We start from the raw sequence: 15,186 nt of genomic DNA on the forward strand, positions 1-15,186 counted from the left end.
CACCAATGGATGTGAATCTTCCCTGCCCTGGTTGCAGGGGTGGGGTGGGGTGGGGTGACTGCAGCCTCATGCTGAGCAAGGCTGGCCGAGAGCCTCATAGCTTGGGGCCAGGATGACCGTCTAGTCCAGCTGCCATCAGTTGGGACCGGAACAAAGCCAAGCACCCCGGAGAGAGGCTGAGTTACGGTAAATCAGATGCGATAATCACGGTAATCGCTCACATGTGGACGCGTCTCACAGTGGACGCAGCACTTGCCCAGATTCCTCCTGCTTGCTTACTCTGATCCTGGGGGAAGACCTGTCCAGGTCATTCCTCTCCTAAAAGCTGATGGTACGGAGCCAGCAGTGAGCTCGTCAGGGAGGGTGGTTCCACGGCCCTGGCCCCTAGTGCAGGCCCCCACCCCAGCCTCTTCCCAGCTTCTCCTCTCGGCAGCTCTTATTCATTTTGTCTTGGCAGCAGCCTCTTGTGTAACTGAAACCGCAAGAAACTTTTTGTTTGGCTTCTAACTCAGAAGAAATTCCAGTAACTTGGTTCCCGCTACTTAAAAAAAAAAAAAAGGCTGGAGCCCAGCTCTGGAGAACTCAGCATTCCCTCCCACCCCCCAAAACGGATGGACTTCTCCCTCCCCTGCTCCCTCCTGAGTCTGGGAGGTTCTAGTATCTGAGCCCTGGCCTCGTGCAGTCGCCCATGGTCCTTGCACCCGCCGGAGGCCAGGCTGGAATGGAGCCAAGCAAGTTAAGAGCTGTTGAAAGATTAGCTTGGCTCGTCTCTCCTCTCACCCGGGTACGATGCTCACTTTTGTTTTCGGCACACAGGGCTTGGAGGGCAGGAATGAGATCGGCAGGCATCCAGGGCCCCTGCCTTGGAGACACACAGAGGCCACCCCTCGCCCCCGCAACCCCTCTCTACACCCCAGGCTCCGTAACCAAGACCTGCCCACATCTTCACACACAGCCACCCGCCCTGGTGAGTCAGGAAGAAGGCCCTGACTTTGGATGTTCTGGGCCCTTTCTATTCAAAGTGGGATCCCCTGGACGTTTGTTTAAGTAGCAGCACCCTGGGTGGAGAAAAGGGAATGCTCCTACTCTGTTGGTAGGAATATACATTGGTACAGCCACTATGGACAACAGTATGGAGGTTCCTTAAGAAGCCAAACACAGAGCTACCATATGATCCTGCAGTCTCATTCCTGGGCAAACACATATCTGGAGAAAATCATACTTCAAAAAGACATTCACCCTAGGGTTCATCGCAGCCCTATTTAGCATAACCAGGACATGGAAGCAACCTAAAATATCCACCAACAGAAGAAAGGATAAAGAAGACGTGGTACATATGTACAGTGGAGTATTACTCAACCCTAAAAAAGAATGAAATAATGCCATTTGCAGCAGCATGGACCTAGAGATTGTCACAGTAGGTGAAGTAAGTCAGGCAAACAGACAAATATTATATGATATCACTTTTATGTGGAATCTAAAAAAAAAAATACAAATTAACTTATTTACAAAACAGAAACAGACTCACAGACATAGAAAACAAACTTAGAGTTCCCAAAGGGGAAAGGAGAGCTGTTTGGGGTTGGCGGACACACACTACTATATATAAAATAGATAAACAAGAAGGCCCTACTGCATAGCACAGGGGACTGTGTTCCATATCTTATAATTGTCTATAATGGGAAAAAATCTGAAGTTATATATCTGAAACCAATACAATATTGTAAATCAACTATATTTAAACTTACAAAATTAAAAAAGGACAAGGATTTGAAAAAATTAAAAGAGCAGCACCCTGGATCCCCATCCTGATGCACTAGATCAGAATTTGCATTTTAACAAGAGTCCCATGCTCAGCTGGGCACACTGCACCCACGAGAAGCAGCCCTGACTCGCCAGGGACATTCCAACTCATCAGACACGTCAAAGTGCCTACCGTGTGCTGGGCCCCAGGTTTAGTGCAGAGACCCTGGCACACAGGCTGAGCATTCTTGGAGGTGCCCATGGACCCAGTGAAGTCGGTCCATGGCTCCCTCACGGAGGCAAAAACTCCTCCTTGTCCCAAGTCCACCTGAATCCTCAGAGCTCCACATCTGCATTTTCAATAGAACCCGAGCTGGTGGTCTGCAACCCAGACTCTCTCCATCTGCCTTCTCTTCTGTCTCCTTCCCCAGGGAAGGCTGAAAACACAGCCACCTCTCGAGCCTCCCTTGCAGCTAGCTGTTAACCAGCCCCCTGATCCTGGTAAAAAGATGAAGGAAAAACAGCCTGGTCCCTGGCCCCCACCATGCAGTGGCCAGGAGCACCAACACTACCTGGGAGCTTGGTCCAAGTGTAGCCTCTCAGGCTCCACCCCAGATCTAAGGATCCAAATCTGTTTTAACAAGATCCCTGGCTGACACGCATATTTAATTCGAGATGTGTTATTGTGGCGGGAGGGGACTGGGAAAACCTCTGTCTCCTGTTAAAAGACACGAATGTTGCTGGTACCACACCTCCCTCACCACCCCTGCCTTGAATGCAGGTGATGCAGGGTCTGCATAACCATCGGCAAGAATGAGAAAAGGAGCTGAGTACGAACAGACTGGAGTGAGGCAGCGGGAAGTGATAAAGTGTTTGGGTCCTTAGTGGCACCCGAAACCGCTGGAGCAACCCTGAGGCTGTTCCAGGCTTCCTGTGTCCTGTCACTTGAAGCTGAAGACATTCCTAATTAACATGAGCTCTAAGGTCTGAGCACAAGGAAGGTCTACCAGTACTTGGGCAGCCCCGAGAGTTCAATCTCCCTGGAGGAGACCCGCTGGCCCTCTGCTTCTCCCTTGTGTCTGGTAGGAAATGGGTGAGCACCCCTCTCCTGACAGCTCGCTCAGTGGGCACGGTTGGCTCTGACACCACATGTGGGTAAGTGGCACACCCGCTCCTCGTCCTTCGGAATGCCTGCACAGCCATGGTGAAGAAGTGGCTGTGTGACCTCCTCCTGGAGTCACCACCCTGCTGCAGGACTTCAGCTGTTTACTCGACTCTCGGTATCCTTGGAGTGTCCAGTCCCGTCTCACCCTTCATGAGGTTCCCTGGACTCTCCTGGTGGATTAGAAATCCAAGCACTAAGACGCACAAGCCAGGGATGCATTCAGGCCGGCCGGTGCTTCTAAGCTCACAGGACTGTCCTTTCTGTAAAGGGACAGGACAGGAGGAGGGGGAGGAAGCAGGAGGAACTGGATAATCCCAAGGCAGCCTCCAAAGAGAGCTATTATGCCAAGTTCACGAACTTCAGAAATGTTACCCTGGATTTCCTCCTCTATCATCTCCACCAGGAGTCTGGCTCCAGGGACAGTGGGCGACGTCTCAGCCTGCAGAGTATGGGCTGAAAGGCTCTGGGTTGGTTTTCAAATAACAATCATTATCACATGATTAGGCAAGTCAACCCAGGTTCTGCTAAAGGAAGGCAGGAGGCCGGTGGAGAAGAGGGTGGGTGGGCAAGAAGGTAGGAAAGGAGAAGGAAGGAGAGCAGAGACCTGGGCTTTGACCTCCTCCCCTGGTGTCTGTGGCTCATTGGACTAATGACTTCAGAGTCACTGAAAGGACTGTGATTCATCTATACAATAGGATGCTTCTCAGCAATAAGAAGGAATGAGTGGCAGGTACGGGCAGTAACACGGAAGACTTGTGAAAGCATCTTGTGCACTGAAAGAAGCCCCACCCCAAAGGCTGCGTACTGAATGATCCATTTATATGATGTCCTGGGAAAAGCAAAACTATAGGAATGGAAACCAGGTCAGTGGTTGCCATGTGTTAGCACGGGGAGGGGTAGCTATAAGGATGCTTCGGGGGACAAGAGAAACATTTTCTACCTTGATTGCAATAGTGGTTTTACAACTACAGAAATATGACAAGACTCATAGAGGTGAGGACTTCTGGACAAGATGGGTTAATAAGGACCAGATCTACCCTCTTGCCATGAACACCCAAAACCAAAATAGCAAAAATGGTTGAAATGACAGTTTTCAAGATCCTGGACATCAACCAGCAAAGGAAGAGCCCTGAGAAATGGGAAACCAACCAGGTGGACCCTGCCACTGCCCATCTGCTGCCTTGTTAGTTTTCAGACCAGAACATACAGAGGGGCCCACCCGGGGGCGGTCTGGCAGATGACTGAAGAGACAGATCTGAAAGTCCAAGGAGACCAAAGCTGCTGGATCTCAAAGATGGAGGAGCAGACAAGAAAGAGCCACCCTGTAGAGGGTTGCTTTGGATGATGGATGCATGTGAGTGAGGGAGCCACCTGGGGCTGAGGGAAGAATTGTACTCACTTGCTATTACTAGGAAACAAATCACCACAACCTCAGTGGTTAAACAGCCCACCCTTAATATCCCGCAGGGTCTGTGGGTCAGGAGCCCAGGCACGGCATGGCCTGACCCTCTGTGCACTCCCACAGGCTGTACTCGAGGTGTCGACCTAGGTGCAACATCATCTGGATAAGCATCTGTTCCAAGCCTGAACTGATGGAGGGCAGGATCCATCTCCCATGGCTACACGCAGCCTGGGTTCTAGAGGCCACCTGGCACCTGGGGTCCTCTGGCATAGCCTCTGGCTTCTCCAGGCCCCTGGGGGCCCTTCCAGCTCCAAGTGGCTAAAGTAGGGTCTTACATACTGTAACCCGGTCATGCCATCTGCATCTCATCATCTTTCATGTGACACAGCCTGCTCACAGAAGAGGCCTCCCATTAACCTGTCACAGTTCATCAGTTAGAAGCAAGTCTCAGGTACCGCTCACCCTCAAGGGGATGGGGCAATACAAAGATCTGAACAACAGAGGGAGGGTCCTTCTGCCAAAGATCCCTCAAGAGGATTATTAAGAAGAAGAATACAGCTCCCACTACATACACAGAGCTGGGAATAATACCTATAAACCAGACTTTAAAATCTCATGACTCACAGGGCAGAAGACCCAAGGGGTTCTGCCTAAGTCGTGGGCAGTATTCATCTTACACTAAATGCTGTACTGATTCTGTCTAAAAAATTTTAAAACAAGACGAAAAAGGATCAAACTGCTTCCAAGTAGCTTAACTGAGTCCCAGTATAAACTTCAAGAATATTTATATAACTATTTTGAATTAATTGAATTCAAAAGAATTCAAAATTATCCAAGGTGAAATTTAGTGTCTTGCACTAACGCAACAGACCAGGTAAATACAACCTGTAGTGAGGAGAAAAGTCATCTAAATGGACCCAGAACCACACAGATGTTAGAATTAGCAGACAAGGATATTAAAACTGTAGCCATAACTGTATTCCATATGGTCAAAAATTTAAGCAGAGACATTAAAAACATTTCAAAGACCCAAAAAGTCCTTCTAGAGATGAAAACTACAATGCCTGAGATAAAAAATACATTGGAGAGGATTAACATTAGATTATTCATGGCAAAAAAAAAAATAGTAAACTTGAAGACATAATAATAGAAACCATCCAAAATGAAAGACACATTAAAAAAAATAAAAGAGCATTGGTGAGCTGTGTGAAAATGTCAAGTAATTTAATACATGTATAATTAGAATTCCCACAGGAGTAGGGAAGTGGGAGATACAGCAATTTATAGAATTAACAGCCAAAACTTTACTGAATTTAATTTTGAAAGCATAAACTCACAGATTCAAGAAGCTCAATGAATACCAAGCATAAGAAATTTCAAAAAAAATTTACACACCAAGACACATCAAAATCAAATTGCTCAAAGCCAGTGATAAAGAGGAAACACTAAAAGTTGCCAGAGCAGAAAGACATAGTTTATCTGGAGAATCAAAGGCAAGGTTGATGGCAGATTTCTTGTTGGAAACCATGTAAGCAAGAGGGCAGTGGAACAACAGCTTTAAAATTCCTGAAAGAAGGCAAGGGTAGTGGAGTGGGTTGCCATTTCCTTCTCCAGAGGACCTTCCCAACCCAGGGATTGAACCTGGGTCTCCCGCATTGTAGGCAGACGCTTTACCATCTGAGCCACCAGGGAAGTCCATAAAGTTCTATACTAAGTCAAAACAGCTCTCAAAAATGAAGGTGAAAAAGTGAGACTTACTTCAGAGACAGGAAAACCAAAAGATTTCATATCCAGGATAGCTTCAGTACAAAAACTGTTAAAGGACATCCTTAAAGCAGAAGGAAAATGATGCAAGATGGACAAAAATGTGGATCTGCATAAATAATTAGGAGCACTAGAGATTGAGATCGAGTTTTCCCTCAAAGGACTGCATAAAAAAGATAATAACAGTGTATTATGAATAAACATTATAAACAATGTAAATGTTTATAGCAAATGACAGCAGGAACATAAAGGCCATGAAGGGAGACATGTAAGGAGACCATTGTAAGGTTCCTATACTACATGTCAATAACACTTGAAGGTAGGCTATGGTCTCCCGCACTGTAGGCAGACGCTTTACTGTCTGAGCCACCAGGGAAGTCCAAGAACATATACAGTAAACACTAAAGCAACTGCTGAAATGACAAGACAGTAAATTTTAACTAGTAAGTCAACAATAGAGATTAAATAGAATAAAATATACGGGTATTGCTTTTTCAAAAGAAAGCATTAAGAAAGACAAGGGAACAAAGAACACCTGGGAAACAATAGCGAGATGATAAACTTAAATCTAACATCACATGTTGATGATCACATTAAATAAAAATGATCTGAACACCCCAGTAAGAAGTCAGAGACCATCAGGCTAGATAAAAGAGCAAGACCCAACTATTTGCTGTTTATACAAGAAATTCATTTCAAATACAAAGACACAAATGGGTTAAACATAAAAGTATGGGAAAAGATATATGATGCTAACATGAATTAAAAAGAAAAAAGAAAAACTAGAGCAGCTATATTAACATTAGGAAATGCAGAGCTCGGAGCAAAAACTACACCACGGAGAAAGGTTTTTTCATAACAACAAGGGGTCAGTTCTTCCAGGGCATGTAACAATCACACTGTTTACACACCTTTAACAGAGCCTCAAAATACACAAGGCAAAAAATGCTTTTTCTAAAAAAAGAAATTGGCAAACTGATTCTAAAATTCATATGGAAATGCAAAAGACCTAGAATAATCCAAACGACTTTGATAAAAGAAGAAATAAGTTACCCTTTGGGTAACTGACGCACTTGATTTCAAGACTTATCATAAAGCTATAATAATCAAAACAGTGTGTTCTCGGTGTAAAGACAGGCAAACGGGTCCATGGAAGAGAACAGAGGAGCCAGAAATAAATCCACACATAGATGGAGACTGATTTCCGACAAATATGAGAGACAAAATATTTTTGTCAGATGAGACAGAACATATTTGCACAGCACATATCTAATTAACAACTAGGCTCTGGGACAGGGTGCTCAGGGCCGGTGCACTGGGATGACCCTGAGGGATGGGATGGGGAGGATGGTGGGAGGAGGGTTCAGGATGGGGAACACATTGTACACCCATGGCTGATTCATGTCAATGTATGGCAAAAATCACTACAGTATTGTAAAGCAATTAGCCTCCAATTAAAATAAATTAATTTTTTAAAAAAAGAAAAAAAGAGCTATTCTCTGGAACATACAAAGATCTCTCAAAATGCAGTATTAGGAAAACAACTCCACTGCAAAATGGACAGAAGTTATGAACAGACACTTCACCAGAGAAGATGTACGGCTTGCAGGTAAGCACATGAAAGGTGCTCAGCGTCAGCAGCCGTTGGTGCTCAGTCGCGTCCGACTCTGCGACCCTCTCCCCCAGTGGAATGCGGCGCTGGTGGCTTCCCTGCCCTTCACTCTCTCCCAGAGTCTACTCCAACTCATGTCCATTGAGCGGATGATACTGTCCAACCATCTCATCCTCTGTTGCTCCCTTGGCCTCCTGCTCTCAACCTTTCCCAGCATCAGGGACTTTTCCAACGAGTATACTATGCTGGCGTGTAGAGGTGGGAACATCTTCATCCCCTTATCAGCCTGGTTACAGGGACCTCAAATGTTTTCTCAATATATTCCATGGGTCCCCTTCTCCTCCTGGCCTGACCTGGGAGAAAGGCCGCTACCCAGCTGGACTGAGGCGGCCACCTTCCCACGGATAGTGTACAGAGAGCTGGCGGGTCTGTGGGCAGAAGGACCTGGGTTCCTGGATACAAGCTCCATGAGTGGGTGCAGGATCTGCAAGCAGACGGAGGCAGTGGGTCAAGGGTGGGTCTGAGACTGTGGGGACTTCGGGTTGGTGTGGAACAGGTGCGGAGCCGTCTGTGGGCTGGAGGAGAGGGTGGGGTCCTGGAGGAAGCTGGGGCAGATGGGTCCAGGGAAAATCGTGTGGGCGTGAATCTTCTGGGAGGTCATAGCCTGCAAGACACTCCCCTCTTGCAGGCTATGACCTCCCAGAAGGTCATGGTGAGGCGGGTCATGGTGAGGAGGGTCATGGTGAGGAGCCAGGGATGAATGCAGACACAGCGCTGTCCCGACACACAGACGGTGACACAAATAGGAAAAGGAGAGGAAAACTTGTCTTTTCTGGGCGTCCGCTGCTGCCACCTGCTAACTGGCAGGACCATGATTAACACCAAAGGCACCGCAGCAACTAATTTCCAAGCAGATCAAAATAAATCAGAAAACAAAACCTTTCTGACAGCAGAGAAATGTGGCAACGTGTTAAGAGGTAATTACAGTCTTTCCCCTTGTTTCACCGTGTTTTTGCTGCCACGAGTGCAGGCGCTGAATTGCAGCCGTCACTCCAGGTTGAGGGGCACAAGTCGGCCGGCTGAAGGCACCGCGGTGGGGCTCGATGCGCCAGTGAGCCGGCCACCCGGGGACCCACCTTCTGACGGAGACATCGGTCCCGTGCCTGATGCTGGGCGCTGGGGAGCCTCAGCCCAGCCCAGCCCAGAAGCCCCATGCCGGCCATCTATGGACTCTTCCCCACCTGTTGCTCCTTTAGCGTGAAACATGGCCTCTTGCTCCACCCGTGGTCTGGGGCGGGGAAAGAACACAGCCTGGGAATCAGAGTCGGTTTGATCTCTGCTCCTAGTTCAGCGGCCGGGAAATGGAGTGGAGCTCCCAGGCCTTTGTCTCCCTATTTGAAAACGGGACACATGAGTGCCTACCTTATGCAGCCGTGGTGAGAACTGGAAATCATCACCATGCTGAGATATCACCTTGCACCTGTCAGAATGGCCATTACCAAAGGAACAAAAATAACGAATGTTGGGGAGGATGCAAAGAAATGGGAACTGTCATACACGGATGGAGGGAATGTATATTGGCAGAGCCACTATAGAGAAGAGTTTAGAGATTCCTCAAAAAACTAAAAATAGAGCTACTGTATGATCCAGCAATCCCACTCCTGGGTATATATCAGAATAAAATAAAAACAATAATTTAAAAAGATACATGTACCTCAATGCTCATAACAGTACTATTTATAATAACAAAATATGGAAATGACCTAAGTGTCCTTCAACAGATGAATGGATAAAGAAGATGTGGTACATATATACACAATGGAATATTACTCAGCCATAAAAAGGAATGAAAATTTGTCATTTGCAACAACACGGATGGACCTGGGTGCATAATATTTAGTAAAGTAAGTCAGACTGAGAAAAACAAATACTGTATGATATCATTTCTATGTGGAATCTAAAAAAAAACAAAACAAATGAAGGAATATAACAAAACAGGAACAGACTCACAGATATAGAGAACAAACCTGTGGTTACCAAAAGGGAGAGGGAAGCGGGAGGGACAAAACAGGGGTATGGGATTAAGAGATATAAATTACTTGCATAAAACAGAGGGGACTTCCCTGGCAGTCCAGTGGTTAGGACTCTGCACTTTCACTGTAGGGGTTGTGGGTTCAATCCCTGGTCAGGGAACGAAGATCCCACATGCCACAGGTGTGGGAAAAAATAAAATATTGTTTTATAATAAGTTTAAAGGGAGTAAATCTATGAAAATGTTGAATCCCTGTGTTACACACCTGAAGCTAAAATAATACTGTAAATCAGCTATACTTAAAAAAAGAAAAGAAATCATGCCTGCCCCTGGCAATGGTCATCGTGTCCATCCTTATTGATCTGACAGTTTTCCCCAGGCTGCACCGAGCCCTCATGACCCCACCCTGACGAGGACTCAGGAGGTGCAGGTGGCTGGCGGGAATGAGGTCCCTCTCAGGGAGTTTGCACAAAGATGCCCCTGCCTTTTCCAAAACTGCCACCTCTGTCACCTGGCAAGAATGCCCACAGCTCAGGAGAATCGGCAGACTTCACAGCTGAGCGGATGAAGCAAATGGGCTGAGGGGTGCCACCTCTAGGTGGCTGCCGGGTGTCCAGGTTAGAAACGGGGCAGACAGGGAGGACTTGTTCTGCGGGGAGGAGGAGGAGCACACGGCCTTGGAGCATCCGCCTCTGCTCACCGGTCCAGCCCCATCCAGGGCCAAGACACCTCCTGCTGCCAGAAGCCTCCGTAAACCCACATCCCTCGTGCTGGGAGTCCATCAGCACCTGCCTCCCCAGTGCTGACCGCGGTCAAGGACGGAGCCTGCACACTCGGGCTGCCCAGGCTCTGGTACCCAGGGAGGCATCTCCTTGCCACCCGCCCACCCTGACCGCCCAGACCCACTTTTAGTCTGGAAGCCCACCCTGCTTTGGGCTTGACCAAAAGGAGTGTCTGGAGCACCCCCCAGGCAGAGCAGGACCCATTCCAGCTGGTGTCCCTGTCCTCACCAGTTCTACCTCCTGTCCCATCCCCAGCCACTCAGAACCTGCACAGTTCCTGCCGGGACCCAGACGAACCACAGTGGGTGGGGGGTGGGGGGTGTTCCATGAGCATTTCCACCACAGAACCCCATCTGTTGCAGCCAAAGACGGCCTCACATATTGATCACCAGCTCCGCTCTCACTGGGGAACAATGTTCTCGGGATCCTCGGGCCCTGGGACAAGACCCAGTGCTGGGGCAGGAAATCAGCCGAGGCAGCAAAGCGAATGGAGAGGCTGGGCTCACCTCAGTCACTGGAAGGCAGGACTTTCTTTGATTAACTCTGAACAACACCAATAACATGTAGTGGTGATTATGATGATGGTTGTCATCAGAAATTCCTGGGCTGTTTGCAGGGGCCAGGTTCTATCCTAAGCTCATAACACGCCTCAGCTCACATGACTCTTCCATCAACTCTTGGAGGTGGAGCCATTGTCCCCAGTCTGCCCAAGGTCATATGACTAGGAGGTGGCAGGGCCGGCTTCTTAGACAGGCAGGCTGGCCGCCCCCCAGGACGCAGCCCCTCCCCAGGCCTTCCATCTATGTCCACCTTTGCTATCGCCCCCGGAGCTCAGCCCTCCCTCCTTTGCAGGTTTGTACCCTCGGTACTGCTGGGGGTGTGTGTTTACCTGGCCCACGGGTACCCTGGGGAGCTCTGTGCACAGCCCTCCATGGTCTGAGCTTCCTCTGCTGAGTGACTCCAAGGAGTGTACCTTCTTCCTCCAGTTTTACTTCAGTCTGACTCCCAGATAAAGAGCAAGGCCTCCCCCCAGTTCTGAAAGAAACGCCCATGTGCCTGGGGGTCCCAGCTGATCCTGCCCCAGCCCCTCAAGGAGCTGCCTGGCTTCAAACAGAGCCAGCCTTCAGAGCCACAGCTTTCCCCACCACTTCTATCTCTTCCCATAATGTCATCATGGGCTCCTGGGTCCCCACTTCGAGCTACTGATGTTTAGATTGAGATGATCAAAAAGTCATCTGGGTAAATAACTCTCGGCAGTTAAGCTCCGAGTTAACAGGGCAAGGTGCCATGGAGACTTTCTCCTTCCAACGGGGACAGAATCGGTGTCTACATAACACAAGCAATTTCTTGTCCAGTGTCAGTCTGACTTGTTTGTGAATCGATTCCTCTTCACTGTGGACTTATTTGATTCAGGTCCTGGGCCCTCGTAGAACAGATAAATACTTTGTCACAATGGCTGTACCTCTGTTTCCAGGAAAGACAGAGGCCGAGACAGCAGCCGCAGCCCCGGCCCTGCCATCTCTCAGGCGTCAGACATACGTTATAATAATCACGTATCGGGAGAAACAAGAGGTCGACAGCCTCTGAGTGGACACTCCCTGCAAATCCAGCTGCACACGTTTCCGTAACGCCAGGCTCTAGGGGGAACACTTGCTAGTGGATCCTTCCTCCGTGTTCTTGCGTGTGTGTGCGTGCCAAATCGCTTCAGTCGTGTCTGACTCTTTGCGACCCCATGGACTGGGGCCTGCCAGGCTCCTCTGTCCATGGGATTTCCCAGGCAAGAATATTAGAATGGGTTGCCATGTCCTCCTCCAGGGGATCTTCCTGATCCAGGGATCAAACCCACATCTCTTACTTCTCCTGCATTGGCAGGTGGGTTCTTTACCACTAGCGCCACCTGGGAAGCCCCCTCTGTGTTCTAAAGAAAGTATTAAAGCACAGATGTGAATCCAGAGGAAAAGGCAATTGTGGGGTGGGGTCTGACATCCCTGGGGAGGCCGAGGATCTGCAGCATAGAGCAGGTAAGGCTGGAGCCACACGTGGGGAGACCCAGTCTGCACCCCAAGCAGGCAGACCCATTGAAGGCTTCCTGAGGAAAGACGCGTCTGGGGGATGCTGGAGTCCCTTGGTGGCCTTGGGATACCTCAGAGCCCCAGCAGGAGGCCCCGGAGCCCCAGGAGGAGGCTCTGCCCAGGAGCTGCCTGGAGAGAACTTTTACTTGCTCCTCCAGGGCTGGGTAGCACACGGCCCATGCTCTAACCCGCACCCACTCCCAGCCCTCATGTCAGTGTCCCCAGGTGAACACGACAACTGTCCACATCTGCAGATCAGGACACTGGGGAACTGGCACCCGGCTACTGGGCAGCACCAGCAGCCCTGACCTCAGGGCTGGGCTCAAGGCCCGAAGCCTCACTGCCTCGAGGGGGAGCCTCTCTGGGGCCCCTCCCAAGGCCCGAGCGGTCTCCACGTCTGTTGTGTGCCAGAAGGAAAATACCAGCTCCAGGGCTGCGCCTTGGACTTGGACCCACAGCCATTTTTCCATTCGGGACAGAACTGGGAATGAGAAGCAAGAGCAGAGGGAAACTTGCATTTCACCCAAATGGGCTCTGGAAGCACACACTGGATTCCACACACCACCTGCCTGGGCGCTTCCAGCCATCCAAGAGGTCAGACAGCGTCCACTGAGATGCTGTGTCCTCGGGGGTCCTCGTCGTCGTCCTGAAGAGCAGGCCCCAGGTCACCAGCCCTCGGGGGCTGGAGACCTCTCTGTCCCTGTCATCCACACCCAGTCGGGGCCTGGCCAGGGAGGGGTGGCCGCAGGAAGCTGCTAAGGACTCCATGTGCCACCCCCTGACCAGGGCCACTCAGACCTTATGGTCTCAGGAGGGTGGACGCGGTCGGCTGTTAGCCGGAGGACACTGCTGATTCCCCAGGTTGTGCAGGGCTGCGGGGCTGGTCTTCCACCAGGGATACTGTGTCATCGCCTGTCGAGAGCCTGTGGTCTCATGGAGCCAGGCTGGCCTCACTTGCTCTCGCTGGAGAGCTAGGCCATCTTGTCGGCCTCGATGTGTCCACCCTGTTCTTTAAAGTTCAGGGCACACGGGGCTGTCCTATCCCCGCCCTCAGAAAGCTGACGTTTCAGAGAAAGGCCGCGTGGGGCGCATTGCAGAGTTCTGTTACGGTTTATCCTACAAGCATAAGATGTGCTCATCTTGGGGGCAGAATAATCCGGAAGTGGGTACCCTCTGTGAGCACCCCTTCTCAGGAAGAGCTTCCAGAGTCAGCTACGTGGACTGGGCTGACATGACAAGGGGGCCCTTGCTCTCTGCTGACCCCCTCCCCTCCTTGCTCTGCTCCCGGACTGAGGCCTGTGGACCGAGCCTCCCTGACTGTAGGCTTCTGGTTGGTTTGGCCAATGAAGAAGGAAAGTGAGGTGGGGGCCCTTCTTTCCAGGCCCACTTGATGAGGTCCCAGTCCTGGGGTAGTCACACCCCTGCATGGCCAGTGTCTGGTCCACAGCAGCCCCGAGGCTCCGGGAACAGGACTTCCCCTTAGACCCAGGTGGTAATAGCCCCCTCTGTTGCTGGTCCCTGTGTAAACAGCCCCTCAATGAAGCCTTTTCAGCAGAATCATTGGTGTGGTTCCATCTGCCATGGTGATGAATGATCCTTAGAGCTGAAGAAGGTTTACGGAGAAAGTAGTGCTTCGGGGGCTAGAGGTTGAGTCCATGTCCCTAACGGTGATTGGATCCACACCCATCCAAACAGGCAACCTTTCTCCCTTTCCGAATTCGCACAAGTCAGCTGGTTTCCACTGTCCGTAGGACTGTGTGTGACCTTGTATCCAGAACCCAGAGCCCCCGATTCTCTACCCCCAACCTCAGTCATGGGCTTTGCTCTCTGTCGACAGAAAACAGACGGCTTCTGCAAGCTGACCGGGTACGTCTCCTCTAGCACGCACACGGAGAGGATTCAGGCAGGTTGGGCACGAGCATTCCCTTCGGGCAGATGATAGATCAAGCACTAAGCCTGTTCCCACTCTGGGATCCATACTCTCTCCCGGCCTCCACCTCCGAGTAGATGTGGAGGATCCTTGTAACTGACAATGTTTTGACTAAGTATGAGTATTTAATCCTCTGCCCGTGATGCCCCCTCCCCACGAGGCTGGGGCAGGATGGGGGTGCAAAGCGGGGAGTCCCCGGCACCCGGTCCCACAAGGAAACAGCCTCGTCCCACTTGGACTGCTCAGCTCTCCCAGGGCTTCGGCGCCTCCTGGTCCACTTGTGGAAGGAATGCTGGCCCAGGCAATAGAACCAAGGTTAACTGGGACAGAGAGAACCTCTCGTTCTTCCCCCGCCTGTTCCGGGACTCAAGCATCCTCAGCAGATGGTGTTTCTAGCCCCGTCTCCCTGGGAAACCTACTCCAGCGCCTAGCAACCTCCAGCCCAACGCCCGCCCAGATGCTCCTGCTCTAGGTGCCCAAGCCCCCCCTCCAGACGCAGCTCTTCCTGGAGGAGGCCTTGCAGGGCCCCCCACGAGCCCCAGCAGTCCCCCAAGAGCCCCCAGCCTCCCACTGACAGTACAGATCTGGGCCCCCGCTGACACGTCCACAGCCCCCAGCCTGCTGGGAGCATTTCCTCTCAGCCACCTCCAAACTTCCCTTTCTTAAAAAGAAACAATTGTCTGA

At 50.4% G+C, this 15,186-nt stretch overlaps 1 protein-coding gene and 1 non-coding gene across 14 annotated transcripts in view; both read right to left on the minus strand.

The window, feature by feature from the left end:
- The window catches only part of CACNA1C (calcium voltage-gated channel subunit alpha1 C), a 463,540-nt gene that overhangs the window by 238,573 nt on the left and 209,781 nt on the right, over nucleotides 1-15,186 (minus strand). The window lies entirely within an intron of this gene.
- On the minus strand, nucleotides 5,931-6,002 carry TRNAC-ACA. The gene has a single exon. It is a non-coding gene; the product is annotated as a tRNA-Cys (tRNA).

This window comes from Bubalus bubalis, chromosome 4 (assembly GCF_019923935.1).
Source record: "Bubalus bubalis isolate 160015118507 breed Murrah chromosome 4, NDDB_SH_1, whole genome shotgun sequence".
NCBI classification, from domain to species: Eukaryota; Metazoa; Chordata; class Mammalia; order Artiodactyla; family Bovidae; genus Bubalus; species Bubalus bubalis.